Source organism: Hevea brasiliensis, chromosome 2 (genome assembly GCF_030052815.1).
Source record: "Hevea brasiliensis isolate MT/VB/25A 57/8 chromosome 2, ASM3005281v1, whole genome shotgun sequence".
NCBI lineage: Eukaryota > Viridiplantae > Streptophyta > Magnoliopsida > Malpighiales > Euphorbiaceae > Hevea > Hevea brasiliensis.
This window is the reverse complement of record NC_079494.1, coordinates 116,097,156-116,113,997: the sequence shown is the minus strand read 5'-3', so window position 1 is coordinate 116,113,997 and position 16,842 is coordinate 116,097,156. Positions and strand designations below refer to the sequence as shown.

The 16,842-nt window shown below is 30.9% G+C and overlaps 1 long non-coding RNA gene across 3 annotated transcripts; it reads left to right on the top strand.

The window, feature by feature from the left end:
- The first annotated feature begins 8,259 nt into the window (after positions 1-8,259).
- LOC110645619 (uncharacterized) lies at positions 8,260-16,764 on the top strand. Of its 3 annotated transcripts, none has more exons than XR_002493027.2 (4): positions 8,260-8,452; positions 10,138-10,280; positions 14,966-15,061; positions 15,146-16,764. It is a non-coding gene; the product is annotated as an uncharacterized LOC110645619 (long non-coding RNA). The 3 variants fall into 3 exon arrangements; XR_002493026.2 differs by having other exon boundaries at positions 8,261-8,452; positions 15,163-16,764; XR_002493025.2 differs by having other exon boundaries at positions 8,264-8,452; positions 14,966-16,764.
- Positions 16,765-16,842: the final 78 nt, after the last annotated feature.

Sequence of the window (16,842 nt, the reverse complement as noted above, 5' to 3'; positions counted from 1 at the left end):
CCAGCCACCTCTCCCGCCACCCCAGCTCACCGGCGCGCCGCCCCACCCCTTCCCCACGGCCGGCCGCCGCCCCAAATGGCCGGAAAACGCGCGCGAACGCCCCTCCCTTGCGCGCGCGACCGTTCGACTTTCCGACCAAAATTCGGCCGATCCGGCCATCAATCAGACCGGGTCTTGTGTCTAAACTCATCTACTCGTCGAGAGCTTTCCATAGACACCAAGAACACCGAAATCCATCGAGCAGTTTGTCCAATTTTTGCCCGGGAAGTTTTAGCCCATTTTGACTTTCGAGCTAGATTTCTCGCAAACCGTGAACCCCACGAGAAAACCGAGAGTACCAGAGCGCTCCACTCGTCGAGAGCTTGGCAGGGATATAAATTTCAAAATTTTTCGACACCGTTTTTCGGTGGGTCCCACGTTAGAAAATTAGAAAATTTTATTTTATGTACTAACCCCCGTGTTGTGGGCTTCGTGTAGGTATCCTCAATTCGCAGAATTCGCGATTGTCAGTTCATGAATTTCCGGCCGCATGCACTCCGCTACGGAAAAGTCTCCGAACTTGATCGAGGTTTTGGCAACCCCCCATTGTCGGCGTCGACGCGTCCCCCGTCGCCCAAAGCAAAGAAAGCCCAAATTGCTTTTTCATAACCTTTCATAATTTTCTAGTGCTTAAATAGGATTAAAAATCCATAAAATATTCGTGGTAGCTTAAAAAATTATGATTCTTTTTGCTATAGCCTAGTAATATTGCTAAGGACCGCGGAACAAAGTTTTAGAATTTTTAGAGCTTGTTTGGGTAGTTTTTGCAAAAATGATCAATTATAAGGACTAAATTGAAATTTTACATATTGTGATGGATGATTGATTTGATGGGCCCAGGAGGGGCTGTGTGATGTGATTGAATTGTGGATATATGAGTTGTGGATATATGAGTTGTGAATATAGAAGTGTGTTTTGGACCCTTTTGCAGGTTGGGTAGGTCCTAGGTATAGGGGAGACTCTGTCGGATTTTCGGCACGACTTAGGACGTATTTGGTCTTTTCTTGATTTGTATTGAGTCAATTATATTAAATAATTGTAATGTAATTGTCAGGTGAGCCGGGACAGCCTTCTTCCTCCGCCCAGCCGCCACAGTGACCGTTGTCAAGTCTGTAAGTAAAATATTAATTTTAATTGTAATTCCGATATTATTATATGTTCAAGCATGCCCATGCATCACTTATATGTATATAATTATGTAGTTAAACTCTAGGCACATTTTATGTTGCATTCACAACTGTTAAAGTGCCATGGATGTAGTTGTGGTAATTTAGAGCAGTGTGCGTGCGTTGGCGTGCGTGTGATGTGGTGTGGACTATGGATAGAACGGGTAGACACGGCTTGAGATCTTTGCTGGGACCCGGTCCTTCGGGGTAGATACGGCTTGAGTTCTTCGCTGGGACCCCGATTTGGTTTATTAAGCGAAAGTCCGGCTTGAGTTCTTCGCTGGCACCAGGTTGGATTTAAGAGGCTGTATAGGGGATCAGCTCCCATATATTATGATTGATATTATTGGGTGTGTGAGTATTCTAAATTACCTTTTTGCTGTTATGATGTGAATTTATTGCTGATGTTGCATTTCACTTTACAGGTTGCATTAGTTTAGATAGTTATAGAAATTATGGTTAAAATTGATATTTTACTCTCTGAGTCGAGCGCTCACTCCTGTTCAATATTTTTCCAGGCCACAGGATGATATTTTTGAGGTTAACCTGCTTTCTCCCTCACAGGTCATTTATTCATGTTGGTGTAATTCTATAAATTTCTAGAATTTCCGCATGTGTTAGAAATGTTTATTTGATTTGGGTCTGTAATATAAATTGTTATTTTGGACCTGTAAACTTAATATTTCATGCATGTTTGATCGACTGGATGAGGGAGCTGAGCTCCCATATATTTTTATGATGATATGGGTATGTGGAGGGTGAGCTGAGCTCCCCAATTGATTATTTATTGTGTTTACAGGTCGGGTGAGTAAAAAACTCTCCATTGAAAGGTCCATTTTATGGCCGGACTCTGTCCGGTTGATTTCTTGAAATTGAGCCCAAATGGGCTTTAGAGTTAGGTTAATGAATAGTTAGACTTACTACGGGCCTCAGGGGCTTTAGGCTAGCCCAGGTCCTAGTGCCGGTCCGACCCATAGCTTGGGTCGTGACAACTACTTAAATGTATATAAACTTTTAATTTTAGGAGATCATTAATATATTGATCGGATAAAATTATTCTTTTCTTTTAATTTTTCTCTCTTGTCTAAATATTCTTCTCCTGTTCTCTCTATTTTCTATTGGAATTGCATCAATGGTATCAGAGCTGATTGATTCTCGATCATGGTGGAATTACAGGTTCTGATCTTTTTTTCCTTTCTGTTCTATTCTCATTCCCCCTGTTCTTCCTTTAAATTATGATTCTACTTTTCTCAATTTCTCCCTAATTTTTCTCAAATTCTTCTTCTTTTATTGAAATCTTGAATCAAAATCTTCCTTCTTATGTTGCTTTTTGGTTCCTTCTTTTACTCTGTTCTTTAATTTCTCCTTTCCAGTATTTTAAGAAACTTGTTTCTTGAAAGGGTTTCAATTTCTTGAAATTTTTCTCTATTCTTGATCCTTTTTCAATATTTTCTTTTTCTCTTTTCTATTTTCTTTCTTCAATTTCTTTGGTTTATGTAATTAGTTAGTTCCTTAGAGGCGGTTATTACTTAAATGTATATAAACTTCTAATTGTATGAGATCATTAATGTATTGATCGGATGTAACTAATCTTCTCTCTTAATTTTTCTCTCTTGTCTGAATATTCTTCTCCTGTTCTCTCTCTTTTCTATTGGAATTGCATCAATGGTATCAGAGCTAATTGATTTTCGGTCATAGTGGAATTAAAGGTTCTAATCTTTATTTCTTTTCTCTTCTATTCTCATTCCCCCTGTTCTTCCTTTAAATTCTGATTCTACCCAATTTTTTCTCAATTTCTCCCTAATTTTTCTCAAATTCTTCTTCTTTTATTGAAATCTTGAATCAAAATCTTCCTTCTTATGTTGCTTTTTGGTTCTTTCTTTTACTCTATTCTTCAATTTCTCCTTTCCAGTATTTTAAGAAACTTATTTCTTGAAAGGGTTTCAATTTCTTGAAATTTTTCTCTATTCTTGATCCTTCTTCAATATTTTCTTTTTCTCTTTTCTATTTTCTTTCTTCAATTTCTTTGGTTTCTGTAAAGTACCAACAGCAAGCCATAGAATTAGAAAAGATTATTCAAGGTATGCTTGAGATTATAGAAAGATGGGAAAAGAAAATAGAAATTTCGGAGAAGTCAGTTCAAGAAGAAATAAATTTTCAGGGTTCGGAGAATGGGAGCAATGGAGGTGAATTGGGATTTACTAATTCAAAGAGGAAAAGTTGATGAAGGCCAAGCTGGAAAAACATATCTCTGGCAATCAAAAATCAATGTTTATTTCTCAATCACAAATATTATCTCAGAATTAAATAGAAGGAGGGAACAAGATCTTTATCTTTGGCATGAAGAAATGTACACAATGGATCATATTTGCGACAAAGAACCAATGTGGGTCACCATTATAAATGATGTTGAAGATGAGGAATTCATTGTAGATTTTGAATTCAATGAAGAAGATGGGAAGAATGATGATGTTATTGATGATTTCACCAGGTCCCGTGAAGAGAAACAACAAATTCAAGGAAGCTTTGATGTTGTGACAGAAAGTGATGATGAGGAAATTGTGGAAGATGGTGCTAATGCAGATGTTCAGATTGGGGATATTGAAATAGTTGAAGATGCTTTATTTGAATTAAAACAAGGACATGACATTGAGAAAAATGCCATAGTATTAAAATATGAAGATTAACTTGTGATGCCAAATTGTAGCAAAGGTTTTAACTTGGCTTCTACCCAATTGCTCAGGGTCAAATTGGCTGATGATGGATTGCCTGCCACTGAAATTGGTTTTAATAAGCAAGATCCATTTGGTGCTTCTCTTCTGTTTGGTTTTATGCCTAAGATAGCTAGCTTATTGGCATGTGCCCAAAGAGGCTCTGTTGAAGCATTTGCTAAACATGTGGATGATGGTCATAAAGCTAGTTGTTCTTAAGAAGTTCCTTACTGTGTTTCTTTTGATATTTTGGATCTCCTGCAATTTCAGCTTCTCCCTATTATTGCTGCATCTGCAATTGAGCAAATGTGGGTCTCTTGGGGTCCAATGGTTGGTTGCAATTTTACTTTTGGAGAAAGAGATTTCATGTCTGATGCCATAAATGTGGTGGAAGTATTAGAGTTAGATATGGAAAGAATTAAATGGGAGGTGAAACAAATGTTGAGACAAAATTCAATTGGACATTTGGAAATAATACAATACAAGATGAAATTCTTCAAATTGCAAAGAAATTCAGTTTTAATTGAACATTTGAAAATAATAAAATGCAAGGCTACTCTTTAAATACCAATAAATTCTATTTCAGTTGAACTCTATTTTCAGTTAGATTCAATGTGTTCTGCAACTATTTGCATCTTCATGACCATGAGCTAGCTGCTACTCATTATTCTATAGAATCTTCTTGGACATTTGTAGCAAAGTTATATTTCTTGAGGACAAGAAATCTTGAAGAATGGAGTATTGATACGTATTGTTTGAGTAAAAGGTTGAGCTGTTTGGTTTTAGCTATTAGCTAGAGAATTGTTAAGTTGTTAGTTAGCTAGTTAGAGGTAGTTATTATTTAAATATATATAAACCTCTAATTATAGGAGATCATTAATGTATTGATTAAATGAAACTACACTTCTCTTTTAATTTTTCTCTCTCGTATGAATATTCTTCTCATATTCTCTCTTTTCTATTGGAATTGCATCGTTTTCTTTTTTTTATTCTCTTTAGTTATGCGATTCTTAGAGTCACGGCGGTGTGCTGACTTTGCTTGGTTTTGTTTTTACTGTGTAGTTTGCTGTACTTGGGGCCTCCTCTATTGAGCGATGTGCAATGCAATGGACTAGTTATGTACTTCATGATGTATCCTCTCCATGTCGGTGGTGGAAATTTGGCACAGTAGCAATTTTTAAGGGTCCCTTTGATCACTGTTATTAAATCTGACCCGGCAGTCGACTTTGGAGAAGAGATTAGATGAATAGATCAATAGTTTAACGAATAGTCAACGGTTAAATCAGTAATTCATTAAAAATTAATTAAATATATAAATTAATTAAAATTAATTAAATATAATTTTTATTAATATAAATAAATATAATTAATTAAATTTTAATTATTTAAAATAAAATTTTAATATTTATTAAGTTATATTTAATAAATTTTAATAATATTTTTAAATTTTATATAAAAATATTTAAATAATATAATGTATAAAAACTTTTATAAATATATAATTTTTTAATATTTATAAAATATTATAAAATATTAAGTATAAATTAAAAAATAAATATATTAAAATAAAGCTATCAAATTAATTTAATTAATTTTAATTTTAAATATTTTTTATAATATTTTAAGTTTAAATCTCATTACTAAAAATAAAAAGAGAAATTTTATTGAATAATTGAATTGATATGACTAATCAAATCTCAACAGCTCAATTGAATTACATTAAGTCACTTTTTTATTTTATTTAATTATAAATTTAAATTAATGTAAGAACCAATTCATTATTTCACTAATTCAACCAATCGATTTAACCAAAATTTAATAACCATGCCTGTGATATTGGTGTCAGTGCTGCATCTATTCTTCAGTAAATTTGCGGGTTCAAATCCACCACTTGCCCCTACTAGGTTTTTTCCATTGGGTCACTAGATCTCGATTTATTGGGTTGGAGTGGGTGAGATTGATTGAGATGATGATAAGCTTCTATAGGCTTAAGGCCTAATTATAATCTGATGTTAGGTTGGATACCTTTCCATAATGGGCTTTAAGCATTGTCCTATCAATGAAATTTTACTATACTAGAAAAAATAAATTATAAATTAAAAATATAAGTTTTAAATATAATCTTAATAATTTACATATAAAATTATAATATTTAATTATATAATACATTAATTTAAAAAAATTATATAAACATAAAATAAATTATTTTTTAACAAGAATAATAATATTTTTTTTTTCATATTAATTTTATCAAACACTTATAAATATTTTAATTAAAAATAAATTACTTAAAATTTAAATATTTATAATCTAATTTTAGTAAGTTAATTTAAAACAACATCCAGATCAATGTGGGTAAATTGCAATGATCACCTCTCGACTTAAATGGTTATTATATTTTAGTCATTCAATTTTAATTTATAAAAAAATATTCATTAATTTTAATTTGGTTTAGAAAAAATTCTTTTAACATGTAACAACAAGTTTTTTAAGCTAACTATTTTTAATTAACATTAAATTAATATTTAATTAAAATAAATCTATAAATTATTATTTATTGTATTTTTTATTTTTTATAAATATTGGTAAAATAACATATTTTATTTTATTACTATTATTATTATTATTATTATTAATTTTTCAAGTGGTTATAAATTAAATTTTAATTAATAATAAGTAGCACCTATAACTAATAAATTTAGTTAAAATAAAATAATTTTATTGATAATAATTGTTAATTAAGTTAATTATAAAAGTAAGAAAGAGAAAAAGACAGAAAAGATGGTAAGTGGATAATTTTATAGCAAAATATTTAAGTTAGCTATTGTATTTATCGAAAAAATTTAATTTAATTTATTCTCAATTTATTGTCTAATTTGACTAGAAAGCTTCAATTTAAGTTTAATTTAGCTTAAAAATTGAAATTTATTGATTTTTTTATTTAAATAAAAAATTAAAAAGTTTAATTTCTTGATTTTAAAACCAAATTTATTGACTTATTGATTTAAACCAAAAAATTAAGAGTTTAATTTCTTGATTTTCTTTATTTTTGGACTAAATTAAGTTTAAATTGAAACTTTTAAACTAAATTGAATAGAAGTTAAAATTGAATTAAATTAAACTTTATCAATAAGTACAAGGATATAATTAAACTTTTAAACTGTAATTTTATTATTTTCTTTTTAATCTAAAAACCTTGGTCAATGAATTTTTTCTAAACAAATCTAAAGTTGAAAATTTTATTTTAATAAATTAAAGTTGAGTAACTGAAATAAAATAACTAAATAAATTGAGAAATTATTTATATAATTTACCTAATTTATGTCAGGTTTATTTAGCATTATTATTAAAATTATTGATAAAAAAAATATATTTTTTAAATACACTAATAAGAGAATGTTAAAATATAATTTAAAATTAAATTTAATAAACTTTACACCTTATACAAATGGCATGGCTCTACAATCGGATAATTTTTTAGTCTATTCTTGAACTTCATTCCTTGCTTTTTTTTTTTTTGTCTTATAGATTTTTATATTAAAAAACATCTCTTCACCATAACATAATATTTATAAATTTCAGCACCAAACAGGTAAATTACCTTTCTTTTTAAAAATAAGGTTATTATAATGGTATTGATTTGATATGTTTATAATAGATTTAGGTGATGATTGAAACAATCAATATTTTTTTGAGTATGAAAGAAAGTAGAAAAATAATTTTGTTATTTTTTTATAGAAATTTTTATAAAATAAAATTTTAAAGAAAATTTTTTATTTAAATTTAATTTATTATAAATTCAATTCACATGTATTTAATAGAATTTCATTGTATTTTGTGTGTTGAGCATGCGATGAATAGGAAAAATTAAATTTAAAAATATTTAATTGAGCTTAGGGATGATAATAGATCGAGTTTTTACGAGTATCTGATCTAATTGAATTCTAATACGACGGATTTAGGTAATATATAATTGGATTTGAGATGGATTCGAATTTAAAATTTAATACTTGTGATAGGTTTGAGTCGTGTTCGAGTTTTACATGTTGAGTATCCGTTATCTCTGTTTATATAAATATTTAATTAAATATAAAAATATATACTCTTAATAATATTTATAAATTTTTATATTTTATTTTATATAAAATAAAATTAAAATATTTTATAAAATTATTAAATTTTTAAAATATAAATTATTAATAAAAATAATTATATATATATATTATTAATTAAATATATAAAATTAAATAAATTTAAATATTTTTAAATAATAATAATAATAATAATTAAATTTAATAATTAAAAATAAATTTTAATCAATTTTAAAATGAATATCAATCAAGTTGGAAGTTTGGGTGATTTTTATATTACCTGCCATTTGCCATCCCTAATTGAGGTCATCGGGCGTTTTAAAAAGGAGTTAATAGAAGACCAAACGTCAGGGTGATCCTCTAATATTCGCACCCTGCTCAGTCCCGCCTCAGCTGGCAGCAGAAATGACCGAAGCTAATCGGCAAAGCTTTCGTGAGACAAGGGGTCAGTATTATTCAAAAAAGCTACTATTCTTTACTTTTCCTAACCTAAATTAGATTACTATTTTGATTATGGCCAGCATTGATTGGTTCAATTTCTATATGCTTTTTCTTTTCTTTTCTTTTCTTTTTTTTTTTTCCAATGATGAGACTGTGATAAACTTCATGTACTAAATCCTGGTTGCATTAATAACAAGCTTATCAGAATCGAGGACCATGTATAGAAACTGTGGATTGGATTTCTCAGTTGGATTTTGTCAAGTCATTGCTAATTACTGTTGAATTGGGTCAAATTGGGTATTGTTCACTGACTAAAGAGTTTAGACTTTAGGGTGTAAAATAACATCTGCATTTCAAGTTTCAAATGATTTCTTGGGTACTCGGTAGTAATGTGAACTTGTGCAGCTTTGCCAGAGATCATTCATTCTTGTTCTGATTAGCTAGAAAGATGGATTAATTAAATTATCAAATTGTGAAGTCGTCAAAACAGTTTATTATTTTATAGGGCATCATGCCCAATTTCTTATTTGTGAAAGCATGTCAATCAATCACCAGTAATTAGATAAACTTCTTTTCGTTTAGTGGAATGATTTGAACCAAAACATGTGTTCTTTTCGTTTAGTGGAATGATTTGAACCAAAACATGTGATTGCTTATAATATTTTATTGTGTAGATATTTGTTAAGAAATTAGAATCATTACATACAAGCAATTCTGCAATATAGTTTGACAACATGGCATTCTGAGGACAGATTATGAGATGATCCATTATTGATTCTGAAAGGAGTATTTTTAGATGCTATGCAACATAAACCATAGTGATCCACTTGTAAATTGATTTCATGTATTTACATTGCTGATATTCAGTCAATATAGATCATGGCTTCACATGCTTCTAGAAGAAAACTATTTGTTCGTCCTTATTAATGTGGCAATTATTTCATTTCATTTTCTTTTTCCTTTGTTTTTGGTTTTCCCCATTTTTCTGCATATCTGCAGCAATAAGTGAAAATTTATAGTTTAGAGTAATAATCTAGCATTTAATAGTTTTTCATGCCTCTCTCCGTAATGTTTGTGCAGTTCATATATGGATTTGTATAAGTCACTGCATAAATAAATAAGACTACAACATTGATCTGATCACTGACTTTCTTTTCTTTTTTGAACTTGGAAGTTGGAACTGGTTGCTGGGGCAGTTGTTGGAACATCTTATTCTCATTTTTATGTTTGAACATGGTTTGGTGACTGTTATTGTTTAGAATATCTGTTACCCAATCAAAACATCAAATGTAGAACTTTTGGATGGCTGGCACACCTAGGTGGAGAGGTTCTAAATCAATGTTTTTAGAAGTGCATTGTGTCCAGGGATTTTCCCCTTCCTTTTTAGCAATGCATTAATGGTTTGCTTGAGAACTTTTATAGTGAACTGAGAAGCATAGAGTATGGCATTTGCATGCAAATTAAGAAATCTAGAAGTGAGTCTTGGAACTCCCCTCAAATCATAGCTGAAGCACTTTGTCAAAGAGAAAATTTACTTTATTAAGTTGCATAATTACATAGTCTTATTTCAAGATTGGTAGACAAGTCACCGGAACTCATACCTGCTTGGCATTTTATGTTTCTACTTTAATTTATACAGTTTACATAGTGTTTTAAAATCATATGGTATTTCTCTTGAAATTTTGCCAGTCGCAGTTTTGTGGCAAATGTTCACTCCAAAAAGTTTATCTATGAAAATTTCTTTGCCCGCATGCATTCTGCAGTAGAAATGCCTTCTTGAAAGCAGAAACTCTCTGTGAAGGAACTGCCAAAGTATGCTCTGCAGCGGAAAGGTCAATTCTTTATTTTCTGTCAAGTTATCAATGCTTGTATTATGAAGTGATAAGAATTGGTTGTTTTTCTTTACTTGGGTGCACAACTGTGCAAAAGAAAAAAGTAACATAAAGTTAAATGTGCTATCAAATTTGATATGTGGTTGCATAATTACATTTTCTCTAGTTTTCTGCAGTTATTTATTGACGTTCATACTTTATTAAAGCTTATAAACTCTCACGAAGCAAGCAACCACATGGAGAGGCTCTCATCAAGTTTATTGTCACTGATATCCGCAAATGGAAACTTTTTTAAACAACTTTGAGCAATGCAATAGAAATTTGCTTAAACATGATTGCATCACAATGAAACTAAAAAGCTAAGGCCATTTATAGATTAACAAATCAAGATCAGAGTGTTTGTAGTTCTTGTCAATTGTACCATAAGAATATGTCAACAGCAAAGTCTTCCTATGAAGTTTCATCTTACTTAATCTTGATTAGATTGGTGGATATCTCTCCAAAGTTTACATCTCCATGGCATCTTTAGACTTTAGTTGTAATGTTTAAAACGTGTTCTCCTCTTCTGTGGGTATGAAATGATGGATCTCGGTGCTTGAATATGCAAGACAACACTAAGGAACACCCGGTGGGTTAGTTGACCACCACTCCGATGCTTAAATCAGTATTAGAACTTTACTGTTGAAGAATGAGAATGTCATCTCTCTTAATGACATCCTCATTATTCAACAGTTAAGTTCCAATACTGACTTAAGAATCAGAGTGGTGGTCAAGTAACCCACCCGATATTCTTTAGTGTTGTCTTGCAGATCCAAACCCCGAGATCCATCATTTCATACCCATAGAAGAGGAGAACAACATCAACATCAAACACCTTGTCTTTTATTTTTATATCTTGATAGTTATCTCAATCTCGTGTGGTAAGTTTTCAAAAGGGTTATATGAAAGAATTTCTTTATCTTGAAACATTTTGCAATGGAGATTTTTTTATGTGTTGAAATGACTTATTGAAGCATGGAAAGATGCTTTGCAGTTAAAAGGGTAAATGCTTTCTTTCTAGAAACAATTTGGGGACAGTCTTGTCATAAAATGATAAGGAACACCCTTTGGCCTTCTAATGGGATAATAACTGTTTGTAAAAGTTGAGAAGACATGTATTGGTGTCAATTTGATATTTGGTAGAGCATCTTGTGATAAGATAGTGAATGACATTATTTATAATCTACATGGAAAAGGATAAAAAATTTTGACTTTATTTTAATGTTATGATGGCTACATAATGATTAAATGATTCTAATCTTATCAATTAGCTTTGGAGACTAGTTGATTGTGTTGTATTCATTGCACTTGTCAAACCAGTGATTGGGATTAGAGTGAACAAATGTTGCAGCTTGGAATGATTAATTTGGTCCCTTTTATTAAAATAAGACATCAACTTAGCAGAAAAGAAAAAAGGAAGTGATTGGGGAAGAAGTAACAATTTAATTCACTTCTATATCTTGTTGTCTAATTGGTTATGGATTCGGGCTTAAGACAGTAGAAAAATTGAATGATATTGGTTTTTTTTTATAAAATCTGAAATTTGAAACAGAGTTGAAGCTCAAAAGAATCAATATAGACATTTTGTGTCTATTCATATGATTTACAAAGATATGGCTGCAGATTAATGCTATGCATGTTTGTATATTCATAGTAACTATAATGTGTTTGCTACCTTATCAATTTCTTTATTCAGTAGTCTTATGATGCATGCTATCTTCTGGCAAGAATTAGAGGAACACTATTTGGTCCATAAGATTTTGCAAATTCTAGCCTAAACAGGGTGAGAATATATGAAATGTAATTTGAATAAAATTAGGTGTAGAATAAGAGTAAAGAAAATTTAGTAACATCAGATACCTTGTTAACTGACCATATCTTTAAGAACTAATATTCCAGTAAGATAGGCAAGTTCAAAAGGATAGTTCTTGACTTGGACATGTTGCCAGCTAGAAGAGGCAATGGAACATGGGCAATTTAGGCCAATTTTCCATTTAAAGTAGAATGTCTTGATTGATGGCTACGAATATCATCCCACTTCTGTTGCAATTGGCTATGAATTTCTTTGAAGGCAGTTTGTTCCTTGGCGCTAACAGTCTGGGTGTTGCAACCTCATTGGTGCAAATTCAAGCATTGAGTGCAATCACTGACTTGTCTGCAAAATTTTCCAAAATACTGTAAAATTGGTAGTAATTAAATTGTTCCTGTTATGTCGCTGTTCAAGAGGTTTTCTAGGACACCATTTTGATGAGATCATTAGGGATGTGCAGTCGGTTGAACTAACCAAAATTTTAACGAACTATAAAGTACTAATTGAATCGAGAAAATCAAAGCTGACAAATTCAGTTAGTTATCGATTATAACTAAACTAAATGAAAAAAAGTTAAGATATATTTTATATTATTAATTAATAAAATATTAATAAAAATATATTTATAATAATTTTTTATTTATAAAAAATAATAAATATGATTTATTTTTAGTAAAAGAATAATTATAAACTAAATATTATTAATAAAATTATAAAAATAATAATTATAAATGATATATTATTATTAAAATGATAATAAATTTATTAATTAATAAAAATTTGGTTAGTTTGGTAATTAAAGGTAACTGAACCAATAACTAAAAGTCGAGAATTTTGAGAATTACTAACTAATAATTGAATTGAACCAAACATACTCCTATCAAAATAATTGAATTTCATTGGTTTGATTATTCGATGTTAAACAAATAATGCACACCCTTAGAAATCATAGCTAGGCATATGTATTGCTATGTATATATATGTTATGTCAATAAAATTAGGAGTAGAATGAGAATGTAGAAAATTTGATGGCATTAGATACCATGTTAATTGACCTTATCGTTTAGAATCAATATTCCAATAGGATAGGCGAGTTGAAGAGGATAGTGCATGACTTGGACTTGGCTAGTTGGCAGTTCTAACATATGTGTTAGGATGTCATAATTGACGGCTAAGGGCCTATGTTATCATCTCATTTTTGTCAAAATTAGCCAACTTTCTTATTGATCTCTCTCTCTAACCCGGGCGCCGCCCCACCAACCCCCCCCCCCCCCTCCCCCCCCAAAAAAAAAAACTGTGTAGTTATGTTTAATAGGACTATTGCTTGGTGTAATGTTAAAAGTCTGGGTGTTGAAACCTTGATGTTGCGTAAGTTAAAGTATTGAGTGCAATCTCTGACTTGCCTCTAAATTCTTTCCAAACACTATTAAAAAATTGGTTGTCATTAAATTATTCCTATGTTCATGTTAAAGTTGGAATATCTCCAAGTTGTCCTTTCAATGACACTTTTTTTATGAGATCATGGCTACGTTATATTGATATGTTTGTCCTTGTGAACTCCCACTGGAAATTTTTGTTTTCTCTTTTTTGGATCCTTTTAATTTGCATTCATAGAAAAATATTCTGACCCCTCTGTTGCTTTTTTTTTTTAGTATCCTAGAAGTGTGTGGTGTGCATAAGGTTTTTATACCTGACTTAGTCTCTAAACCGGTGAAGGCATAAAGTCATGAGTTAAGAGGTTCAACCGAGGTCGAATTGCAGTTCAACTCGCAAACTGTTATATAAATATTGTATATGTTATATAAAATACATGAATTTGGTTTATTTTATTAAAAAATTTACAAATAGATTAATTTATATAATAAAATAAGTAGAATTTATTAGATTTATAATTAAGTTATTAAAAAATTTTATATAAATTTGCATATAATATATTATTAGAAATTTAAAATAATAACATTATATAATAGAAGAAATGGTTATAATAGAAGAAATAATTTTGAAATATTTTATACATAGTAATTTAATAGATATAATTTAATTTTTGAAAAAATTGTATGAGAAAGCTATATATAATCTTGAAGAAAAATATGTAAAGTTCTAATGTATTGAATGGCAATTTGCTTTAAAGCTAATCTTTTGTGATGCAAGTTTGATTCCCTACACCAGTAACTACATTAAAAAAATTTTAAATGGGATGATGTGTCAATGACTAAATTTTGCAAGCTGCCATTTCACCCTACATGAGCACTGGCTTTAAAACGGATCAGGTTTACACGTGTGCCTAGGTTTAGAGTGAAAAGTTTAGAAAGCAGACCGAACTGGCTCATGCTCTGGTCACTGGTTAAACTGGTCTAACCAGCTGGTTCAGGTTTGACAATGATGGGTGTGCTAAAATTAAAAAAGAAAGAACCTTGTTTGTTGAAATTTTTTAGGTAGAATTTGTGGGGAGATTGCACCGGCATTTTATTGGTATTCTCTTCAAGGCATCAGCAATTAGATTGTGTCTATCTCTAGGACAAAATTTTGGAACTTTTGGAGGGTCTTTTGGGAAGTAGCTGTTGATAGAAATTGAATGGTCTTAACTGTTGTCCTCACGGGTTAAGTATGGATTGCAGAAATGTCCAAAAATGCAATAGAGAGAATCTAAATTATATTGTGTTTTTTAATCTCCACTTGAGTATTATGATTTGATAGAAAGTAATGACAACTTCTTGTGCCTCCATGATGGGCTAATGCCAAGAATAAATCCTACAGTTAAATAAATTAAAACTTATCATTTATCCATGTCCCTAAATTGTCTTGTGTTTTTGTCTTCATTATATTGGAGATGCAGATTTTGGTGTTTTCACTTTTCACCAATGTACTTTGGACCTGGCATGAGCTTGCGTCTGAAAGGACGATGATCCAACACCCCTTCCCTGCAAATATGGTGAGAGAACTTTTTAAGTTGTATGAAGTGGCCACTTTTCACTGTAGATATAAACTGTTGATTGTGGTAATGTTTCTACCCAAGGTGAAAAATTGTCTCAGGGAAGTGGCACAATATGCTTCAGTATATAATGATGTTACATGTGGCTACCATATGAATCTCACACGCGCATTAAACAAGGTGATATCGTTCGCTAGATCTGCCATATACAACCTATGATCTAGTGTAAGGGTCTAGGTATGGCTAAGAATAAACTTTGGTAAATGATTGTCATTATCAATTTTCTCACAGATTTAAGATGGCAAAAGTGGCAGTAATCAGGAGCGTAGCTTTCTATTGCATCTCTTCTGCTTGTTTTATTGGGGCTTTTTACTTCTTTTTTAGTTACAAGTTTGTCTCTTTTCCATTCATCATTGATGTGTGCTTGCATTTTCCATGTAAAATGTGTTATAGCATGACAAAGGAAGACATTTTTTTTTTCTTTTAATCAAAGACAAAGGAAGACATTGGCTTACATGGAAACTTAAACTCAACAGTTGTTTGCCAAACAAACTTAGGATAAGATGGGGTTCAGATATAGGGCAAAACAAGAATTTAATCTTGTCTTTTATCAAGAATTCTTTGTGTCTTAGGAAGATTGAGGTTCAGCAGTCGTTAGAATTGAAAACCACAAAAAAAAGTGCAGCTCTGTTCCAATCTGCACCTGCCTGATTGATTACTGTGGTTTAGAAATTGAAAGAGATAAGTACTTTACTTGGTCTCTGCACGTACGGCTCTTTACCCTTGAGTTTAATTTCCAGTAGAACAGTACGAATATAATGATTGAAAATGAAGTTACTTGTTTGGTTGATATGAAATGTCCTCGTACTGAAGTTGTCAGGTTTAATTTAAAAAGGTAGAAGCATCTTCCTCTGTACAGTGAGAGAGAGTGCAATTTCACGTGCCAATATAAAAACTTGGAATGATGAAATGCTTGTATTCCTGCTTGATGTGAAACTAGTTGAACTTCATAGGTCTAACATTTCCATGTCTTTGTTAATTCATAAGATTAGAAGAAGAATAGTCTAAGGGGTCACATATTTTTCAATTTCATACCTTGGCTGGGCATTTACGTTATACCATTATAATTTCTAGGAAGCTACAAGGAGTGGAAAAAAAAAAAAAACTAAATACAAGTAATTCTAATTCATGAATCTGGAAATTGGGTGTGTTTTATATTAATCTGTAGTAGTTGTAGCAGCAGCAGCCGACTTAACAGTAGCATAGGACAAGGCATTCAAAAATTGTTATTCATGTCATCGTTATTATAGATGTAGCAAGTCTTTCCCTGAAGTCGTGGTTCCACTCTTCTAAGTCTTCGAGCATGTCCCCTGTTTTATTTTCTCATCCGTGACTACAAAACAGAACAAGTCAAAATGATAATTCAAAGTTGATGTGGTATTCGATCGGTGTGTGTAAAGGATTGACCCATAATTCAGTCCAATTCACAAGGTTCATAGTGCGATGGCTATTCAGGACCCACTCCATTGAGGGCGACTCCTGCCAACTGAAGAATCAGAGTTGTCGCCTACACTCTTTAAAATGTCTTCAAACTCAGATTTTGCTTTTTACTTACTTTTCATTTGTTATATTAATACTATTTTTAATCCTAATGCTTATATGTTATTTAGATTAAAATATTAATAAATGAAATTCAAACTTTAGTCTCTGAAAATAATTTAATTTTTATTATATGATGAATATATTAATAATTCTAAATATTGTGAAGATTCATGGTTATG